Source organism: Macrobrachium nipponense, chromosome 22 (assembly GCF_015104395.2).
Source record: "Macrobrachium nipponense isolate FS-2020 chromosome 22, ASM1510439v2, whole genome shotgun sequence".
In the NCBI taxonomy this organism is placed as follows: domain Eukaryota; kingdom Metazoa; phylum Arthropoda; class Malacostraca; order Decapoda; family Palaemonidae; genus Macrobrachium; species Macrobrachium nipponense.
In genome coordinates this window covers 24,438,370-24,443,369 of record NC_087213.1, presented here as the reverse complement: position 1 = coordinate 24,443,369, position 5,000 = coordinate 24,438,370, and the positions used below count along the sequence as shown (strand labels likewise).

Sequence of the window (5,000 nt, the reverse complement as noted above, 5' to 3'; positions counted from 1 at the left end):
CTCCTTTAATTTTTTCAGTCAGTAGGTGACTTTTGATCTGTGTCAAAGATTTCCACATTTTTCACGTTCTAATGTATATGAAGGGTACTAGATGATGATTGCGAAATGGTGAATACGGTAACCAATATAAAAGCATTGCACTGAAAGCTGATACGAACAATGATGAACAATATTCAGATTAAGTGCTTTGAAACTATTCATTTTTACAAGTTCATTTTCATTGTTAAAACCTTAGGAATATAGCTCCGGACAGATACCGTATTCCATCCTAGCGCCTCCTCATAAATTATGCTATATGGTCTATTTTCACTTGATTCTTTCATCATAGGCACCATGGTTTGAAAAGACGGCTTTTTTAAACAATTATCAAAGTTGAATTTTTTTCTTTTCCATTTCCAAAAGTTCTGAAATGATATTGTTTTATGGTGGCATTGTTCATTACAATCTTTGGAATAAATATAGGATTTTCTTCCGTCTTCTCATGATCGCTTCTTTTGCTCCAAAGAATATTTTCAACACTAATCCAAGGATTTTTTTTGCAGAAGACTCGAAATCTTCACTTCTTAGCTGATTTTAATATGCCAAATTTGCATCTTGCAATCCCGAGAAGGTGTCGATAAACAAACAGAGGCGTCACTTCGTCGGAAAATGACGTACCGGGCCATGATGGGGGAGGACCGATTCAGGACTATTTTTGCTTGGCATATCCAGGACCCGGGAAAAGCCCAAATAACTCGTAATTGCCGAAGTTTGGTTTTTGTAACGCTTCTGTTCCCAAGCGAATTTCTACATTGGATATTTCATCTGCCGATGGACCAGCTACTAGTATCAACAAAATCCTTCGTACAGAATTTACACTTCCCATATCCAGTCTGAAATAGGGATTTTGCAGATTTTCTTTATAATAGCAATCATCCCACTCATGCGAAAATATGCCATCAACTAAGTTCTCTTTCACACGAGGTATTTCAAAAGGAAGAGGTCCTTCCCCTTTTATTGTAAATCCGGTGGCATAATCAACCCTGGGTACAAAGTGACACGTAAGGGCGTCATCAAGTCTTGTTTCTTGATAATTGGGCAAGACATAAGCTCCGTACAGGCGACAGGTCATGACCGGCTCGGGATCATTGCACCACACCTGGCACCATTCCGTGGTGCTGCAGAAATGGGCGCAGAAGAAGGAGAGGTCATATCCAGAGGCTGGTGCCGGTTTAATAAGCATGCCAAGAGTCCCACCATCCAGACGAGACCTGGAAACCTTCACGGGAGAATAAAGGACTCCACCGTTGGCAGACACCAGCGAAGGGAGAATGACAGTGAAGTAGATGACAATCAAGGGTAGACATTTTCTCTTCAAATGCATCCTTCAATATCAGATAATTTCAGAAAGTAAAGAGTGTTTTACTTCATTAACTATAAACAGATTTCCTTTAAAGTCTCCAGAAGAAAAAGGGTATGACTTGCTCCCTTGGGCAGAGGCAAAAACTGAACCAGTCGATTTTAAGTGTAGTGTTCTAAAAAAAATTCATAAATAACAATCATTATTTTCGCTAATGCACACCTCTAAATATATGAGCTGAAGCACTCAACTCTGACACTGACCAGGCAGACGATTGGCTGGAATTAGGTAGGAGGATTTTTTTTTTCAGGTCTTCAGTCAGTACACAATTCATCAATGAGACAAGATCGCAAAAGCTTATAGATAACATATTTAGCTTGAATGTAGCAGGGAGGGAGACATATTACTAACATATGCAATGAACAAAGCTATTATTGCCTTTATTGCCTTAATATCAATAACCTCTGAATTTGAAATTGTAAATCAGGAACCAGTCCATTAGCCTCGTGTTACAAGTGCTCTAAGCGAAAAATTTCTTCTAACAGTAATTTATTAACTTAAAAAACAAATTAGCCGTAATAAACACAACTATGTTACCAAAGTCTCAAGAAACCAATTATTTTACTAGGTTATATAATATACTTATTGTAGGATTTATATATATATATATATATATATATATATATATATATATATATATATATATATATATATATATATAATGTATAGGGATACACTAAATTGCAATAATAAACTTACTTTACAAACTGTGATATTTCAATGGACTTGTAAATTGTCACTGAATGCAAAACAGTAAACATTAATTCCAGCTGTAAGATATAGAAAACTGGAATTCACACGAAAATGTTATTGAGTGACCACAGATAAAACTAGAATTTTACATTATTCAATAATAAAAAGATAATCACGCAATACAATTTCATGAATGGTACTTCAGTACTGACAAGATACCTACGTTAAAACATTAAAAACCTTCTAGCTCCTATATCTGGATAAAAACCACACACACACACACACACACACACACACACACACACGCACACTGATGTTGTGCTTCTATAGCACGGACACAGTGTAAGAAAACAAAGTACAATGTTAATATGACGGACATTTTATGTCAATTACAGTTTCTAGCTACTAAAATCAAGTGACATAATTATTTCAAAAGGCTCAAGTACAAACGATTCTGGGGTCGTTAATTACTTTTACTATTGAAACGATTACTTAAAAGTTTGCTCTGTTAGACCATATTATTCGCCACAGAACTGAAAAATTTCCAACCTTATACGATTCAGCTTTAATGGAATCTACTACTACTACTACTACTACTACTACTACTACTATACTACTACTACTACTACTACACAAAAAAAAAACGGGTTCCCCAATAAAGTTAGTCCTCCATTTGACAAGAAGTAAAACTCCTATTACTAAGAAACGACACAATTATTATACTAAAAGTGATATTTATCTGGCAGCGATATCGAAAGGAAAAGCTGAACTGTCACCCAAATGAAGTGGCTTGAGGGCGAAGAGTCATATGCTAAGCCCTTTGCATAGAATATTACTTGACATCATTTCCACAGATCACAGCAGTTCAAACCATCTTATTCCTATTTTACAAGGTATCTTTTCCTATTGAAGGCCAAGATCTTGCTACAGAATGGTCCACAGCTCTATCTCTGCCAATTATCTTCACTCGTTCTTCTTTGATGAATGCCCTTTCCATCTACAAAGAGGAACTCGGGTCAAAAGGCTGGCATACGAAAAGTCCAAATATTCCACAAGCTTATTAAAACATTTCCATTAATGCTAGAGGACCTAATAATGGTTCCCAATTAAGCAAAAAAGGTACCGTTCATTAAATTCTCACAATCACAAGCATACTTGGTTGAATATCATAATAAACTTGATATATTAACAAATTGTACAGTGATTGAATGTCTACTAATGAAGTTTCAGAGTTATTTGCATGACACCGCTTACTCATTAAGGAATGAACAAATTAAATCATACATTGTATAACTGCAACTTTCCTACATAAAGACTTAGGCTTTGTAAGTGTCATGGGACAATTTACAATGCCGATATAAATAAGTACTTTATTCTAAATCGTGTTATACCTGAAGGTCAATTACATTTTTTAACCTAACATCCACATACCGCACCAATTAAAAAAGTCAAACTCGCCAACCAATTGTTCTGAAAAGCTGCGCCTCGTCTTGAAGTTTAGTAATATTTTACTTCGTGGTGTATCAAAAGAATGGGTAAAACTCCCCCAAGAAATTTTCATCTAAGACTTCTAAACCTGATTGGTAAACAAACTGTTTTTATCTTTCTTTTAAACGAGTAAAATTCTTTCCGTGTGATTCATAGCATGTTTTCCTTTTAATAACAATAACACTCATAATAACAATGACATTCACAACCCAGGGTGGATCATGGGTCCTTGCATTAAAACTCTCTCACTGACTTCGTTTGAAAACTTTGTCCGGGGGACAAATCTCTTCATCTTTTCAGTCAGTAGGTGACTTTTGATCCGAGTCAAATGTGTTTACATTTTTCTAATTCTAATGAATATAAAGGGTACCGGATGAAGATCGCAAATTTTGTGAATATAACCAATTTAAATGTAAAAAGCTGATGCGAACAATGATGACCAGTATTCAGATTACTTGCTTTGAAGATAGGGAGGCTTTTAACAATATTCACATTAACAAGGTTTTCATTGTTAAAACCAAAAAGGTCAGGCCTTAGGAATTTAGCTTCGGACAGAAATCGTATTCCATCCGAAAACGTCTCCCCTTCATAAATTGTGTTCATAAGGTCCTATTTTTGTCAAGTCGGGGATTTCTTTGACATCATACTTCACCGGAGTAGGGTTTGAAATGACTTTTTTAAACTATTCTCAAAGACGAATGTTTTTCTTTTCCATTCCAAATGTTCTTGAATAATATTGGCTTTATGGAGCTAACTGTTTATCACAATCTTTGTAAGAAATCTATAATTTACTTGTCTTCTCATGATCTCTTCTTTGGACGATATATTTTTTGCTGCAATATTTTCAACACAAATATCAAGAAATTGTTTGCAGCAGACTCGAAATTTTAACTTCTAAGCTGATTTCAATATGGCAGATTTCCAGATGGCAAGTCCACAAAAATTTTGATAAACAAACAGAGGCGTCACTTCGTCGGAGAAGAACGTCCGGGCCATGATGGGGGAGGACCGGTTCAGGACTATTTTTGCCCGGCATATCCAGGACCTGGGAAAAAACCAAAAAACTCGTAATTGCCAAAGTTTGGTTCTTGCAAAGCTTCTGTTCCCAAACGAACTTCTATGTTGGCCATGAGATACGCCATGTCATTATTACCTTCTAATATCATGAAAATCCTTCGTACAGGCTTTACACTTCCCATATCCAGTCTGAAATAGGGATTTTGCATATTTTCTGGATAATAGCAATCATCCCACTCATGCGAATATATGCCATCAACTAAGTTCTCTTTCACACGATTTATTGCAAAAGGAGGAGATCCAACCCCTTCTATTGTAGATCCAGTGGCATAATCAACCCTTGGTACAATGTGACACGCCAGGGCGTCATCAAGTCTTGTTTCTTGATAATTGGGCAAGACAT

The 5,000-nt window shown here is 36.0% G+C and overlaps 1 long non-coding RNA gene across 1 annotated transcript in view; it reads right to left on the bottom strand.

The window, feature by feature from the left end:
* Positions 1 to 2,730: 2,730 nt before the first annotated feature.
* Positions 2,731 to 5,000, bottom strand: part of LOC135198357 (uncharacterized) — a 307,497-nt gene continuing 305,227 nt past the window's right edge. The window contains exon 5 of the long non-coding RNA XR_010310766.1: positions 2,731 to 3,089. This is a non-coding gene — a long non-coding RNA (uncharacterized LOC135198357). The remainder of the gene's footprint in view (positions 3,090 to 5,000) is intronic.